We start from the raw sequence: 18,205 nt of genomic DNA, 5'->3' as shown, positions 1-18,205 counted from the left end.
CCAGAGGGAAGCTAAGGACCCTCCCTGTGGTTGGTCTCACAAGGTTGCCTAAGATAAATGTGACACTGATTCTACCAACCGCTATTTTTTTGCTTTTTAAATCTTTCTTGTCTGTGGATGCAGGGGTTTCTTTTTTCTTTATTTTTACCTTTATTTAACTAGGCAAGTCAGTTAAGAACAAATTCTTATTTACAATGACGGCCTACACCAGCCAAACCCGGACGACGCTGGGCCAATTGTGAGCTGCCCTAAGGGACTCCCAATCATGGCCAGTTGTGATACAGCCTGGAATCAAACCAGGGGGTCTGTAGTGACGCCTCAAGCACTGAGATGCAGTGCCTTAGACCGCTGCGCCACTCGGGAGACCAGGTTGAGGCAGTGATGTGACGAAGGCTATATAACTCTCTATCTGCCTCTATTTTTCTCTATTTCTTTCTCTCTTGCGCTCTCTCTCTCTGTCTCTTTCTCTCTCTCTCTCTCTCTCTCTCTCTCTCTCTCTGTCTCTTTCTCTCTCTCTCTCTCTCTCTCTCTCGCTTGCTCTCTCTCTCTCGCGCACACACACACTCCTGCATTAACTCTGCAGTATGGTGTAGTAACCATACTGGCACCCAGTAACCATGACAACAGCACTCTGCACCGCACTTCCCGTTCCCTCCCTGTAATACTGGAGAGAGAGGGAGAGAGAGAAAAGTCTAAAGTGTTTGGCTCCTCACTGTGTTGCCCTAGCCACAGATTAATTCCCTGTCAACTCGCTGAAAATACGTTTATTTTTTAATTAAGAGAATGCTGTGTCTCCATCTCTTGCTCCCTTCCTCTCTTTCTCTCTCTCGCTCTCTCTCTCTCTCTCTCTCTCTCTCTCTCTCTCTCTCTCTCGCTCTCACTCTCGCTCTCGCTCTCTCTCTCTCTCTCTTGCTTTCATTATCTCTGTATCTTGCCGTATCTCTTCTCCCTCATTTTGTTCCTCTCCTCCTGTTTCACTCCCTCACTTCTCTCTCTCCTCTTTCTCTCTCTTTTATTCTCCCTTCTGTCTTGTCACCTCTTTCATCCCTCCCTTCATCTGCAATGGGTGTTTTTTGTTGTTGCCTCGTGTAATTAATGCTACTGCTTAAATAATGGAGTGCTAATTGCGTGTATTTGCACTAATCAATATACTGTTAATGCTATGCCAGGGCTTGTTGCTATGATATACACAGTTAGTTTAATTTGAAAGAGTCTTGTTTCTTTCCACTAAGGAATATAACCTTGTCCTGTCCTCTTTGGTACAAACCAAATATGGTTCATTTTGACAATAGCACACAAGTCCCTATCGGTCCCATTGATTTGTAGCTAGCTGTGGCTAAAGTTAGCGGAAGTTTGTAGGGGGTGTTTAGAGAAACCAGAACCATGGATTACGGTTTCTCCTGGCCCATAGATTCATTTCAGGGTAAGGAATCCTCTAACATCAAGTTGTAACATTCTGAACTTCCCCTTTAACACAGATAGACATGCGCTTACAATAGAAAAACTGCATTACCCACATGATTATGCATAATCCCACACATTACAATTCATACTTTACTACCGCTTGTTATAGTCTTTGTAGGTGACCTCTCCAACAGCCACTGTGATCCTACCCCCACCTCTAGTCTAATGCACACCAGACCAGATACCATATGGCTAGGAGCGAGACCTCTGGTTTGGCCTAAATCTTCCATGAAGCCTTTTGCACGGCCAATAAAAAAGTGGTGCTTTTTTACAGTGGTGTTTGATTTCTGATATACTGCAGCATCTGTGATGTGATGTTACCAGTTAAACAGATATAATTGAGTGTTTCTTCCAGCTAGTAACAAGAAGCACATGTTACGGAGAAGGCAGAGGTCGCAATAACGTTCTGTTCTACCTGGGTAGTGTTTGTGTGTGTGTGTCTGTCAATGTGTATGTGTGTGTACATGCATATTGGTTTTTCTCACCGTTAATAATAATAATAATATGCCATTTAGCAGACACTTTTATCCAAAGCGACTTACAGTCATGCGTGCATACATTATTAGTTTTTTGTGTATGGGTGGTCCCGGTGATCGAACCCACTACCTTAGCGATACAAGCGCCGTGCTCTACCAGCTGAGCTACAGAGGACCTAGAGTACATATGATTGTCATCCCCTCAGTGAAAAGTCAAAATACGTCCAAACTAATAAAGTTCACCTTCTCCTGGACACTCCACTGTCAGTACTTCTTCAGTCTCTCCCCTTGTCCCATCCCCCCTTCACCTCTCTCCCCTCTACCCATCCATCCCCCCTCCACCCCTCCACCTCTCTACTCATCTCTCTTCACTCATCCACCCACACCTGTGAAGACCCCCCCCCCCCGCCCCCCCATTCATGTCTTCTTTACCTCCCTCCTTCCTGCACCCTTCCCATATCACCCTTCCCACATCACCCTTCCCATATCACCCTTCCCATATCACCCTTCCCATATCACCCTTCCCACATCACCCTTCCCATATCACCCTTCCCATATCACCCTTCCCATATCACCCTTCCCACATCACCCTTCCCACATCACCCTTCCCACATCACCCTTCCCATATCACCCTTCCCATATCACCCTTGGCCCAGGGTCCTGTGAGAGGGTGGTAACTATCTACCACTATGTAGGTAGTCTAGCCTGCTAGCAGCTGGGAAGAGACTATCATGTAGGCAGTCTAGCCTGCTAGCAACTGGGAAGAGACTATCATGTAGGCAGTCTAGCCTGCTAGCAACTGGGAAGAGACTATCATGTAGGCAGTCTAGCCTGCTAGCAACTGGGAAGAGACTACCATGTAGGTGAGGAACAGGCCTCTACATGCCCAGTGTAGCTACTACTGCCCCCCCTCAAGGTGGGCTGACCTGACCTGGGACTGGGGAGTGCTGGCCTCAGGGTGCAAATGCAGGGGTGGGCAACTTCTCATCCTGAGGAGGAATTAGAGATGTGTTAGACTTTACACTTAGTTGAGTTTGCGAGGGGTGCTGAGGTAAAATAGTAGGTTTGGAAACGACAGTGTTGAGTTATTTATTGCTAATGTTTATGGTTATGGGCTCCCGAGTGGCGCAGCGGTCTAAGGCACTGCATCTCAGTGCTTGAGGCGTCACTACAGACCCCCTGGTTCGATTCCAGGCTGTATCACAACCGGCCGTGATTGGGAGTCCCATAGGGCGGCGCATAATTGGCCCAGCGTCGTCCGGGTTTGGCCGGTGTAGGCCGTCATTGTAAATAAGAATTTGTTCTTAACTGACTTGCTTAGTTAAATAAAGGTAAAATAAATTATAATACAAATTATACTGTGGTTATATTGAGGTAATTTAGTTGGGACCTGTACTGTATGATTATGTAGTGACACACTGGTTTGTCACCCACTACTCTTCTCACTGATTCCTATTGGGTCACTCCCATTTGATCTCTCCCCTCTCCTTTGCCTTGGAACATGACCTCTTGACCAAGTAGCCATGGAACCTCTCACCCCTTCCTGATCTTTCCCTCTGTTCTCTCTCAACCCTTCCTGATCCTTCCCTCTGTTCTCTCTCACCCCTTCCTGATCCTTCCCTCTGTTCCCTCTCAACCCTTCCTGATCCTTCCCTCTGTTCTCTCTCACCCCTTCCTGATCCTTCCCTCTGTTCTCTCTCAACCCTTCCTGATCTTTCCCTCTGTTCTCTCTCAACCCTTCCTGATTCTTCCCTCTGTTCTCTCTCACCCCTTCCTGATCCTTCCCTCTGTTCTCTCTCACCCCTTCCTGATCCTTCCCTCTGTTCCCTCTCACCCCTTCCTGATCCTTCCCTCTGTTCCCTCTCACCCTTTCCTGATTCTCACCTCTGTTCCCTCTCACCCCTTCCTGACCCTTCCCTCTGTTCTCTCTCACCCCTTCCTGATTCTTCCCTCTGTACTCTCTTACCCCTTCCTGATCCTTCCCTCTGTTCTCTCACCCCTTCCTGATCCTTCCCTCTGTTCTTTCACCCCTTCCTGATCCTTCCCTCTGTTCTCTCTCAACCCTTCCTGATCTTTCCCTCTGTTCTCTCTCAACCCTTCCTGATTCTTCCCTCTGTTCTCTCTCACCCCTTCCTGATCCTTCCCTCTGTTCTCTCTCACCCCTTCCTGATCCTTCCCTCTGTTCCCTCTCACCCCTTCCTGATCCTTCCCTCTGTTCCCTCTCACCCTTTCCTGATTCTCACCTCTGTTCCCTCTCACCCCTTCCTGACCCTTCCCTCTGTTCTCTCTCACCCCTTCCTGATTCTTCCCTCTGTACTCTCTTACCCCTTCCTGATCCTTCCCTCTGTTCTCTCACCCCTTCCTGATCCTTCCCTCTGTTCTTTCACCCCTTCCTGATCCTTCCCTCTGTTCTCTCTCACCCCTTCCTGATTCTTCCCTCTGTACTCTCTCACCCCTTCCTGATCCTTCCCTCTGTTCCCTCTCACCCCTTCCTGATCCTTCCCTCTGTTCCCTCTCACCCCTTCCTGATCCTTCCCTCTGTTTTCTCTCACCCCTTCCTGATCCTTCCCTCTATTCTCTCTCATCCCTTCCTGATCCTTCCCTCTATTCTCTCTCACCCCTTCCTGATCCTTCCCTCTGTTCTCTCTCAACCCTTCCTGATTGTTCTCTCTCACCCCTTCCTGATCCTTCCCTCTATTCTCTCTCATCCCTTCCTGATCCTTCCCTCTGTTCTCTCTCCCCCCTTCCTGATCCTTCCCTCTGTTCTCTCTCACCCCTTCCTGATCCTTCCCTCTGTTCTCTCTCAACCCTTCCTGATCCTTCCCTCTGTTCCCTCTCACCCCTTCCTGATCCTTCCTTCTATTCTCTCTCACCCCTTCCTGATCCTTCCCTCTGTTCTCTCACCCCTTCCTGATCCTTCCCTCTGTACTCTCTCACCCCTTCCTGCCTCTTCCCTCTGTTCTCTCTCAACCCTTCCTGATCCCTCCCTCTGTTCTCTCTCACCCCTTCCTGATCCTTCCTTCTATTCTCTCTCACCCCTTCCTGATCCTTCCCTCTGCTCTCTCACCCCTTCCTGATCCTTCCCTCTATTCTCTCTCACCCCTTCCTGATCCTTCCCTCTGTTCTCTCACCCCTTCCTTATCCTTCCCTCTGTTCTCTCTCACCCCTTCCTGATCCTTCCCTCTGTTCTCTCTCACCCCTTCCTGATCCTTCCCTCTGTACTCTCTCACCCCTTCCTGATCCTTCTCTCTGTTCTCTCTCACCCCTTCCTGATCCTTCCCTCTGTTCTCTCACCCCTTCCTGATCCTTCCCTCTGTTCCCTCTCACCCCTTCCTGATCCTTCCCTCTGTTCCCTCTCACCCCTTCCTGATTCTCACCTCTGTTCCCTCTCACCCCTTCCTGATTCTTCCCTCTGTACTCTCTCACCCCTTCCTGATCCTTCCCTCTGTTCCCTCTCACCCCTTCCTGATCCTCCCCTCTGTTCCCTCTCACCCCTTCCTGATCCTTCCCTCTGTTCTCTCTCACCCCTTCCTGATCCTTCCCTCTATTCTCTCTCATCCCTTCCTGATCCTTCCCTCTATTCTCTCTCACCCCTTCCCGATCCTTCCCTCTGTTCTCTCTCAACCCTTCCTGATTGTTCTCTCTCACCCCTTCCTGATCCTTCCCTATATTCTCTCTCATCCCTTCCTGATCCTTCCCTCTGTTCTCTCTCCCCCCTTCCTGATCCTTCCCTCTGTTCTCTCTCACCCCTTCCTGATCCTTCCCTCTGTTCTCTCTCAACCCTTCCTGATCATTCCCTCTGTTCTCTCTCACCCCTTCCTGATCCTTCCCTCTGTTCTCTCTCACCCCTTCCTGATCCTTCCTTCTATTCTCTCTCACCCCTTCCTGATCCTTCCCTCTGTTCTATCACCCCTTCCTGATCCTTCCCTCTATTCTCTCTCACCCCTTCCTGATCCTTCCCTCTGTTCTCTCTCACCCCTTCCTGATCCTTCCCTCTGTTCTCTCTCAACCCTTCCTGATCCTTCCCTCTGTTCTCTCTCAACCCTTCCTGATCCTTCCCTCTGTTCTCTCTCACCCCTTCCTGATCCTTCCCTCTGTTCTCTCTTACCCCTTCCTAATTGTTCTCTCTCACCCCTTCCTTATCCTTACCTCTGTTCTCTCTCACCCCTTCCTGATCCTTCCCTCTGTTCTCTCTCAACCTTTCCTGATTGTTCTCTCTCAACCCTTCCTGATCCTTCCCTCTGTTCTCTCTCACCCCTTCCTGATCCTTCCCTCTGTTCTCTCTCACCCCTTCCTGATCCTTCCCTCTGTTCTCCCTCTTTCTTTGTCTCTCCTACATTTGTTGCCCTCCTGTTCCAGATGTTTTTCTCGTCATTCTGTTCCTTCTCCTCCTCCCTCCTCGTCCTCTGTGGCCCGCAGCCATCATTCCATCTCTGACGGCCTCCAGTAACGTGACCCGTTGTTGCCATGGTGACCTCTTGACCAACGGCCAGGTGAACTCTACCTTCACCATCACACCACATGCTCCTTTGATCAATGTCTGTCTGCATCTCTGCCTGTCTGTCTGCCTGTCTACCTGACCGTCTGTCTGTCTGCCTGTCTGCCTGACCGCCTGTCTGCCTGTATGTCTGTCTGTCTGTCTGTCTGTCTGTTTCTCATCTTTCTTTTCTCTCTTTCCCTTCCCCTCTGTCATTTCTTTCTCTCTCTCTCTCTCTCTCTCTCTCTCTCTCTCTCTCTCTCTCTCTCTCTCTCTCTCTCTCTCAATTCAATTTCAATTTAAGGGGCTTTATTGGTATGAGAAACATATGTTTACATTGCCAAAGCAAGTGAACTAGATAATAAACAAAAGTGAAATAAACAATACAAAATTAACAGTAAACATTACACTCACAAAAGTTCCAAAAGAATAAAGACATTTAAAATGTCATTATGTCTATATACAGTGTTGTAATGATGTGCAAATAGTTAAAGTACAAAAGGGAAAATAAATAAACATAATATAGGTTGTATTTACAATGGTGTTTGTTCTTCACTGGTTGCCCTTTTCTTGTGGTAACAGGTCACAAATCTTGCTGCTGTGATGGCACACTGGTATTTCACCCAATAGATAAGGGAGTTTATCAAAATTGGGTCTGTGTAATCTGAGGGAAATATGTGTCTCTAATATGGTCATACATTTGGCAGGAGGTTAGTTTCCACCTCATTTTGTGGGCAGTGTGCACATAGCCTGTCTTCTCTTGAGAGCCAGGTATGCCTTCGGTGGCCTTTCTCAATAGCAAGGCTATGCTCACTGAGTCTGTACATAGTCAAAGATTTCCTTAATTTTGGGTCAGTCACAGTGGTCAGTTATTCTGCATGCAGAGTCTCAATTTGGTGTTTGTCCCATTTTGTGAATTCTTGGTTGGTGAGTGGACCCCAGACCTCACAACCATAAAGGGCAATGGGTTCTCTAACTGATTCAAGTATTTTTAGCCAGATCCTAATTGGTATGTCGAATCTTATGTTCCTTTTGATGGCATAGAAGGCCCTTCTTGCCTTGTCTCTCAGATCGATCACAGTTTTGTGGAAGTTACCTGTGGCACTGATGTTTAGGCCGAGGTATGTATAGTTTCTTGTGTGCTCTAGGGCAACGGTGTCTAGATGGAATTTGTATTCGTGGTTCTGGCAACTGGACCTTTTTTGGAACACCATTATTTTTGTCTTACTGAGATTTACTGTCAGGGCCCAGGTCTGACAGAATCTGTGCAGAAAATCAAGGAGGGCAGAAGCACCAGATCATCAGCAAACAGTAGACATTTGACTTCAGATTCTAGTAGGGTGAGGCCGGGTGCTGCAGACTGTTCTAGTGCCCTCGCCAATTCATTGATATATATGTTGAAGAGGGTGGGGCATAAACTGCATCCCTGTCTCACCCCCCGGCCCTGTGGAAAGAAATGTGTGTGTGTTTTGCCAATTGTGTTTTACCAACACTTGTTGTTTGTGTACATGGATTTTATAATGTCGTATATTTTTCCCCCAGCACCACTTTCCATCTATTTGTATAGCAGGCCCTCATGCCAAATTGAGTCGAAAGCTTTTTTGAAATCAACAAAGCATGAGAAGACTTTGCCTTTGTTTTGGTTTGTTTGTTTGTCAATTAGAGTGTACAGGGTGAATACGTGGTCTGTCGTACGGTCATTTGGTAAAAAGCCAATTTGACATTTGCTCAGTAAGTAGTTTTTGCTGAGGAAATGTACGCATCTGCTGTTAATGATAATGCAGAGGATTTTCCCAAGGTTGCTGTTGACGCATATCCCACGGTAGTTATTGGGGTCAAATTTGTCTCCACTTTTGTGGATTGTGGTGATCAGTCCTTGGTTCCAAATATTGGGGAAGATGCCACTGAGGATGATGTTAGAGTTTAAGTATAGACAATTGGAATTTGTGATCTGTATATTTTATCATTTCATTTAGGATACCATCAAACCCACAGGCCTTTTTGGGTTGGAGGGTTTGTATTTTGTCCTGTAGTTCATTCAATGTAATTGGAGAATCCAGTGGGTTCTGGTAGTCTTTAATAGTTGATTCTAAGATTTGTATTTGATCATGTATATGTTATTGCTGTTTGTTCTTTGTTATAGAGCCATATTCTAATGTCCCTCCCCTCTCTCCTCCTCCTGCTTTGGGTGTTAATAGCAGCCCATTCTCCACCTCTCATTTCCCAGGATTTATCTCCCTGAAGAGAAGCGTCCACTGCTATAAAACTGTCTGTTTGGGCTCTTTTTATTGACAGCTCCCTGTGTTTACCTCTTAGAGAGATGCTGTGAGATGCTCCAACCGTTCAAGGGATCATTGTCTGTGGTCTCTGACTGAGATCTGCATATTAAATTAGACCAAATACACATTTCAAAGGCAGGATAATGGAGTGTAACATTTTGATGTGCCCTGAGGGCCGTGACGGGTGGGAGGGGCAGGCGATTGCGAGGTCAGAGGTTAGATAGCAATATGGAGCTGGCGGTAGTGAAAACCCCATGTGTGCCGCTTTGAAATGCTTCCTCCCGAAACATATGGAAGGCTGTCTGCACTTTCTCACCCCTAGTCAAGCTCTGATGAATTAGATATATTTACCCATGGATTGAAGGTGTGGAGGGGGGAGGATGTGTGTGTGTGTGTGTGTGTTCATGCATGTTTGTGTGTGTTTGTGTATGGCAGAGCGATGGGACTTAAAGTGTGTGACATTACAGGACGTGTGTGCATGTATTTGTGCATGCGGATACTCTTGTGTATGCATGCACACACGTACATGGGTGTGTGTGCACATACAATTGTACGTTTAAAAGACAAAAGTCTTCACCACTTCACTCCTCAAGACTACCCAATTATTCTGTAGAGTGTCATACCATGCACAGAGGCCTGATGACCTGCTGAGGGGAAACAGTAGACGTGTCCCTGCCTGTCCCTGCCTGATGGGCCAATGGGAGAGATGAAAGACAGGTAACCACATTCCACTCACAGCTTATAAAACATGGAGAGGGTTTTGATATTTAACAACACATAAATCAAGGCCAGTGTTCAGATTAGTGATCTCTCTCTCTCTCTCTCTCTCTCTCTCTCTCTCTCTCTCTCTCTCTCTCTCTCTCTCTCTCTCTCTCTCTCTCTCTCTCTCTCTATCTCTCACTCTCTCTCTCTCTCTCTCTCTCTCTCTCTCTCTCTCTCTCTCTCTCTCCTCTCTCTCTCTCTCTCTCTCTCTCTCTCTCTCTCTCTCTCTCTCTCTGTTTCTGTCTGCCAGCATCAGAGCAATCAAGGCATTCCTCAGTATGGGTGGGTTTGATTGTATTCTGCCCTTAGTTCCCAAAGTTCCTCATCACCAAACACCACATAATATAAGTTTAGTATGCCTCTTTCATATATCTGCCAGATATCTATTCAATCAATTGAACATGTTAACCTTTGATACCCACTGCCTCCCCCCTCCTTCCTCTGGACATGGACTGTGCTTTTACTGAACGTGGCCACGGTTCTGACTCACTGGACCGCACCATCACAGGTACAGAGGGGAGAATGGGAACGTATAGAAGTCTGGTTCAAACCAGTCGCTAAATTCTCATACGGTAGTACTGGAAGGTGTTTTACTGTACAGGCTATAGACTAACTAGGGCCCAGAATTATACCTGGGCAGGTCACATGATAGTAAGGGAAAACTACTGTCTAGTTATTTCATATAATCATTTCCAGACAGTCCAGTTGGAGAAAATAACTGACTTTGCTATGTGACTCCACTGTTGTCTGTCAATGTCCATTTCCAGTGGAGGGCTACTCTATGAACCCTGTTACTACTGCTGGACTGTGGGATAACTGACACACATCTGACATCCAACATCAATTATGTTGTTTCTAGGTCATTTATAGGGGTCTCAAATGGATGTATTTAGCCTAACAGCTTTCAAAACTGTGTTTTAATATGGCACATATCCTGTGTTGAGTCTGTGTGTCTGTTTGTCTGTTTGTTTGTGTGTATTGACAGAGGTGGACATGCTACTTAAAAGTGCATTCCTGTACTAACCCTAATCGTACATTTTCCACCTCCCCATCTCTCTTGCTCTCTCCCCTTTCCTGTCTCATTGCTTTTCTTCTCAATGTTTCTCTTCCTCATGCACACACACCTTTCTCCGTCACACACACACACCTCTCCCACACACACTCCTTCCCTTTGCTGAGTGATGTATTAAGCAGGTTGACTGATGGTACTCCTCCCTTGGGCCTTGTCTGACATCACTGAGGGCGCCCAGATCTGTTTTTCTGACAGCCGTCAGATACACACACACACACACACACACACACACACACACACACACACACACACACACACACACACACACACATACACACACGCACACACACACCTCCTCTCCTGTTTATAGACGTCTCTCTCTCTCTGTTTCCTTAGCCCCAGAGAGGAAAAATGGGCTGTTCTCATCAAAGGTCAAAACATGACCTGCTGCTTCCCAATGACCCCCGAGACTCCCAGTGTCCTCTGCCCTTTCTACTGACCGCTGGGAGGTCAGAGTTTATCACATCATGTTTAAAGTCACAGGGGACTATGCAGTTAAGCGGTTCACTACTGTTGTTAACCTAGAACCAGTGATTGACAGATTAGTAGAAATTCACTACTGTTGTTAACCTAGAATCAGTGAATAACAGAATACTACAAATTCACTACTTTTGTCAACTTAGAACCAGTAGAATCCTACACATTGATTGCTGTTGTTAATTTAGAACCAGTAATTGACAGAATACTACTGATTCACTACAGGACACTGTTAACACCACCAAGCATTGGCTAATGGCTACCTTTACCCCAATTCCTGTATAGTTCCCTGCTTCACCGATCATTACTATGGGCCATTAAAATCGTCCTCTAAATCATAAAGGATCTCGGTACTCTCTGTGTGGTGTATTCTGGTGCAAGGTGAGACAGTTATTTGCTGATAACCTCTTTATTGAGGAAAAATGTACTTACTACGACTGTGATATGTGGTTGTCTCACCAAGCTAGCCTAAGAGAAACTGTAAGTCGCTCTGGATAAGAGTGTCTGCTAAATTACGAAAATGTCAATGTAAAATATGAACCTAGAACCAGTAAATTACAGAATACTACAAATTCAATACTGTTTCTGCTAGTATTTTGGTAGAGATCAATAGCAACAATTGACTGTGTTACACTGACAGACATTGATCCTATTTCTGCTGGATAAACCACACTTCACCTCTCAAATAAAATCAACCTGAAAGTGGAATTAATGTTACTTATAAAGAGAAAAATAGAGATAGGCTACTGTGCTAGACAGTGATGGGGTATCTTGGTCAATAGAAGTGGTCTAAGGTGTTACAATGAAATCTATTGATCCTGTTTCTACCTTTGTCTTGGTGTTCTTGGTTTTTACTACAGCTATAGTGCACCTTGGTAAGCGGAGAATAGTATAAATGTATTTGTAAGTAGATGTTTTGGCACCCTGCACATTTCTTTGTTATAGCTCTCTAGAGCAGGGATGGGCAACTTTGATGAGGGTGGGGGCCACAGAAAAATCGGAACTCATCATGAGGGGCCGCAGTTGCTCACGGGTTTGCGTACCCACATAATGTTGCAGTTTTAAAGCAAGGTTGCTGCAATTCTACACATTTTGTCACGGGGGGGATTGATCCGAGGGCCTTCAAGGGTCCATCCCTGATAGAGTAATTGGGAACACAGGTAAACACACTGTCGTTTTTCCATTCCTGTCCATCTGTGTGATTTTAGCTGGCAAACATTTTCTTGTATCTCCATTCAACGCTCTGGTTTTGCTTGTACTAACAAACAAGCTCACCTGCAGTGTTTTCTTTGGTTGCCTTGACAGCTCATTTCTCAGTATGGAAAGTGCACTCGCACAGTTGCCTGATAGGAATGCGTTGATTAGGAGGACATTTTTTGGAAGAGACTGGCAAAGGGTGCGTTTGTGCCAAGGGCAGTGTGTGTGTGTGTGTGTGTGTATGTTTAGAGTATGTGGGTATGTGTTGTGGGTTGGCACAGCCTGGCTCTTTTGTTGTTGGCAGGAGTGGGCACAGCACTCTGGGTATGTGGTTTGTGAAAGTGTGTCAGAATCGTGCTAGCCGTAGGCGAGACTTCCTCTATTCCTGGTGTGAGACTCTCACGGGTGTGCCAGCACTCACAACACAGGTCAATGCTGCAACAATCACACGTACAGCTGCACCGTCTCACATGAGAATATCAGCCTATTACAATTAAGATCATGTGTTTATGTAGTGTTTTATTGAGTGCACCAATGAGGATCTAGCACAAATCCTAACCCAATAGATAAGTGTAATAACATAGACTTATAACCGTGAATTCATGTTCACAATCTGAGTGTCAAAGTTAAATTGCTCTTAATATATTCCAGTCCAGAACATGGCCTCACCTCTCTCTCTCCATCTCCTATCTATACTCTTAGAAAAAAGGGTTCAAAAGGGATTATTTGGCTGTCCCCTTAGGGTAACCCTTTTTGATTCCAGGTAGAACCCGTTTGGGTTCCATGTAGAACCCTCTGTGGAAAGGGTTCTAGATGGAACCCAAAAGGGTTCTACCTCGAACCAAAAAGGTTCTACCTTTAACCAAAAACGGTTATTCAAAGGGTTATCCTATGGGGACAGCCGAAGAACCCTTTTAGGTTCTAGATAGCACCTTTCTTTCTAAGGGTGAACTCTCAGCTCTTCCCCAATTAAACTTAACCGTGAGTAAAAAATCATCCACTCTAAGTTTCAGGCTGAAACTTCAACATTTCATAATTAAAGTGCTGTATGAGAAATCACACAATTAAATCCTGTGGCGTAGAACTGCAGGCGAAAGTAATGTTTGATTCATTACCGCTCTGATGGAAGCAGCCGAGCACAGAAAAGAGTGGGAGGAGAGAAAGTACGATTTCAGAATTACATCAAATATATACTTCATCAAATTAGAGGGTTTGTTTGGTTGAATAGCTTGTGGGGCTTGAATGCTGAATGGACAGGGTGTTCCAAGCCAAATATTAATAGATAGCTTCTATTCAGACTGAATTTGCTGTGTAAATAATCACAGGCCTGGCTAGTATTAATGTAGCTGTATATGGATAATGCAGGGTGTTTTACCATTTACAGTGGCTGGGTTTGCGTGACTGTCAGAGATAGCCGAAGATGACTGCTCACTGCCCTTTGCTTTAGGGTCACAGAGAGGGAGCGTGTGTGTGTGTGTGTGTGTGTGTGTGCGTGAGTGCGTGTCGTGTGTGCGCGTGTGTGTGTGAATGTGTGTGTGTGTGAATGTGTGTGTGTGTTCCCGTGAGAGAGAGAATGTAAAAGAGAAAGTATCAGGGCCAGATTTCCTGTAAAAATAAGCCAATTACCCATGATGCTACGGATGTTTTTACTGCACAATGTCAAAATAGTTGTCTAATGGATGACAGACCCTCCCCTTCAACCCCATACAGACACACACACACACACTTACACACATACACACTAATTAGCACACACACACACACACCATAGCCATGCACATGCACAAGCGTACACACACTCACGAACCCGTGCACACACACACACACACATGCGCGCGCACACACACACGGACACAGACACAGACACCCACACACCCCTCCCAATAGCTTTGGTAATTGACCCCTTATTCCCCCTCCCACTCTCCCTGTCTTTTCTTGCATGCACTGTTCCCTACTTCCTATGCACATGGTTGTTTTCTCCTTGGCCTGCAGCGTGAATGTAATCAAAGCTCACTTTTACAGCACAACTGATGACTTGGGGGATTTGCCCACATTTAATTAGCTGTGGGTTTAGAGAGACAAGCCTGGTTAATACTCCCCAACTGAATACCCCCACTAGCGGTATACCACCTTTTATTCAAATCACACCTGCTACAGTTGAAGTCAGAAGTTTACATAGTAATTTTTCCAACAATTGTTTACAGACAGATTATTTCACTTATAATTCACTGTATCACAATTCCAGTGGATCAGAAGTTTACATACACTAAGTTGACTGTGCCTTTAAACAGCTTGGAAAATTCCAGAAAATGATGTCATGGCATTAGAAGCTTCTGATAGGCTAATTGACATTGCTGGAGGAAACAGGTACAAACGTATCTACAGTAAAACAAGTCCTACTGTATATCGACATAACCTGAAAGGCCGCTCAGCAAGGAAGAAGCCACTGCTCCAAAACCGCCATAAAAAAGCCAGACTACGGTTTGCAACTGCACATGGGGACAAAGATCGTACTTTTTGGAGAAATGTCCTCTGGTCTGATGAAACAAAAATAGAACTGTTTGGCCATAATGACCATCGTTATGTTTGGAGGAAAAAGGGGGACGCTTGCAAGCCGAAGAACACCATCCCAACCGTGAAGCACGGGGGTGGCAGCATCATGATGTGGGGGTGCTTTGCTGCAGGAGGGACTGGTGCACTTCACAAAATAGATGGCATCATGAGGAAGGAAAATGATGTGGATATATTGAAGCAACATCTCAAAACATCAGTCAGGAAGTTAAAGCTTGGTCGCAAATGGGTCTTCCAAATGGACAATGACCCCAAGCATACTTCCAAAGTTGTGGCAAAATGGCTTAAGGACAACAAAGTCAAGGTATTGGAGTGGCCATCACAAAGCCCTGACCTCAATCCTATAGAAAATGTGTGGGCAGAACTGAAAAGGCGTGTGCGAGCAAGGAGGCCTACAAACCTGACTCAGTTATACCAGCTCTGTCAGGAGGAATGGGACAAAATTCACCCAACTTATTTTGGGAAGCTTGTGGAAGGCTACCCGAAAAGTTTGACCCAAGTTAAACAATTTAAAGGCAATGCTACCAAATACTAATTGAGTGTATGTAAACTTGTGACCCACTGGGAATGTGATGAAATAAATAAAAGCTTAAATAAATAATTCTCTCTGCTATTATTCTGACATTTCACATTCTTAAAATAAAGTGGTGATCCTAACTGACCTAAGACAGGGAATTGTTACTAGGATTAAATGTCAGGAATTGTGAAAAACTGAGTTTAAATGTATTTGGCTAAGGGGTATGTAAACCTCCGACTTCAACTGTATATAGCGTAGCTAACATCCCAAATTACCCCCTTTTCCCTTTATAGTGCACTACTTTTGACCAAGGCCCATAGGGAATAGGGTGCCATTTGGGACGAACGGCTAGCCATTTGCTGATGCTATAATTGCGCTCAATACATGAATTATCCTTAACTGAAGCATAAATGAATGGGTGTTACAGGGATTTAATGTAATATGTTCCTTTGCTCGGTAAACTTTGGGAAAGTCGCTAAAGCTGCTTGATGGCAGCATTAGATTAAGATGGCAGTCATTGACAGTCTTAGTTTAGTTGTGTGGAAATAATAGAGGTATTGTGTGGCATATTGTTGTAAATGGTTACTTTAGTGTGTTTAATTGTTCTAATTTAGAAGTTTTAATGGTTGTGGGCGGTGGTAAAATTATTTTATGATGGTGCTTTGTCATTCTATTATTCTCATGCTTCTGTTTCCCCAGTGTAGTATACCTCTCTGTTTCCCCAGGGATGTATGCTGCTCTGTTTCCCCAGGGATGTATGCTGCTCTGTTTCCCCAGGGATGTATGCTGCTCTGTTTCCCCAGGGTAGTATGCTGCTCTGTTTCCCCAGGGTAGTATACAGTGAGGGAAAAAAGTATTTGATCCCTTGCTGATTTTGTACGTTTGCTCACTGACAAAGACATGATCAGTCTATAATTTTAATGGTAGGTTTATTTGAACAGTGAGAGACAAAATAACAACAAAAAAATCCAGAAAAACGCATGTCAAAAAAGTTATCAATTGATTTGCATTTTAATGAGGGAAATAAGTATTTGACCCCTCTGCAAAACATGACTTAGTACTTGGTGGCAAAACCCTTGTTGGCAATCACAGAGGTCAGACGTTTCTTGTAGTTGGCCACCAGGTTTGCACACATTTCAGGAGGGATTTTGTCCCACTCCTCTTTGCAGATCTTCTCCAAGTCATTAAGGTTTCGAGCCTGACGTTTGGCAACTCGAACTTTCAGCTCCCTCCACAGATTTTCTATGGGATTAAGGTCTGGAGACTGGCTAGGCCACTCCAGGACCTTAATGTGGCTCTTCTTGAGCCACTCCTTTGTTGCCTTGGCCGTGAGTTTTGGGTCATTGTCATACTGGAATACCCATTGACGACCCATTTTCAATGCCCTGGCTGAGGGAAGGAGGTTCTCACCCAAGATTTGACGGTACATGGCCCCGTCCATCATCCCTTTGATGCGGTGAAGTTGTCCTGTCCCCTTAGCAGAAAAACACCCCCAAAGCATAATGTTTCCACCTCCATGTTTGACGGTGGGGATGATGTTCTTGGGGTCATAGGCAGCATTCCTCCTCCTCCAAACACGGCGAGTTGAGTTGATGCCAAAGAGCTCCATTTTGGTCTCATCTGACCACAACACTTTCACCCAGTTCTCCTCTGAATCATTCAGCTGTTCATTGGCAAACTTCAGATGGGCCTGTGTATGTGCTTTCTTGAGCAGGGGGACCTTGCGGGCGCTGCAGGATTTCAGTCCTTCATGGCGTAGTGTGTTACCAATTGTTTTCTTGGTGACTATGGTCCCAGCTGCCTTGAGATCATTGACAAGATCCTCCCGTGTAGTTCTGGGATTATTCCTCACTGTTCTCATGATCATTGCAACTCCACGGGGTGAGATCTTGCATCGAGCCCCAGGCCGAGGGAGATTGACAGGTCTTTTGTGTTTCTTCCATTTTCGAATAATCGCACCAACTGTTGTCACCTTCTCACCAAACTGCTTGGCGATGGTCTTGTAGCCCATTCCAGCCTTGTGTAGGTCTACAATCTTGTCCCTGACATCCTTGGAGAGTTCTTTGGTCTTGGCCATGGTGGAGAGTTTGGAATCTGATTGATTGATTGCTTCTGTGGACAGATGTCTTTTATACAGGTAACAAACTGAGATTAGGAGCACTCCCTTTAAGAGGGTGCTCCTAATCTCAGCTCGTTACCTGTATAAAAGACACCTGGGAGCCAGAAATCTTTCTGATTGAGAGGGGGTCAAATACTTATTAAAATGCAAATCAATTTATAACATTTTTGACATGCGTTTTGACATGCGTCTGGATTTATTTGTTGTTATTCTGTCTCTCACTGTTCAAATAAACCTACCATTAAAATTATAGACTGATCATTTCTTTGTTAGTGGGCAAACGTACAAAATCAGCAGGGGATCAAATACTTTTTTCTCTCACTGTACTTCTCTGTTTCCCCAGGGATGTATGCTGCTCTGTTTCCCCAGGGTAGTATGCTGCTCTGTTTCCCCAGGGCAGTATGCTGCATGCCTGGAGCTGCAAGCACACACCTACCCACCACACTCCATCTCACACCCCTCATCTCTCCCCCTCCTCACACCCCTCATCTCTCCCCCTCCTCTCACCCCTCATCTCTCCCCCTCCTCACACCCCTCGTCTCTCCCCCTCCTCACACCCCTCGTCTCTCCCCCTCCTCACACCCCTCATCTCTCCCCCTCCTCTCACCCCTCATCTCTCCCCCTCCTCACACCCCTCGTCTCTCCCCCTCCTCACACCCCTCATCTCTCCCCCTCCTCACACCCATCATCTCTCCCCCTCCTCACACCCCTCATCTCTCCCCCTCCTCACACCCCTCGTCTCTCCCCCTCCTCACACCCCTCATCTCTCCCCCTCCTCACACCCATCATCTCTC

Source organism: Coregonus lavaretus (assembly GCF_964263955.1).
Source record: "Coregonus lavaretus genome assembly, chromosome: 13".
Classification (NCBI taxonomy): Eukaryota; Metazoa; Chordata; class Actinopteri; order Salmoniformes; family Salmonidae; genus Coregonus; species Coregonus lavaretus.
Note: the sequence above shows the minus strand (reverse complement) of the source record.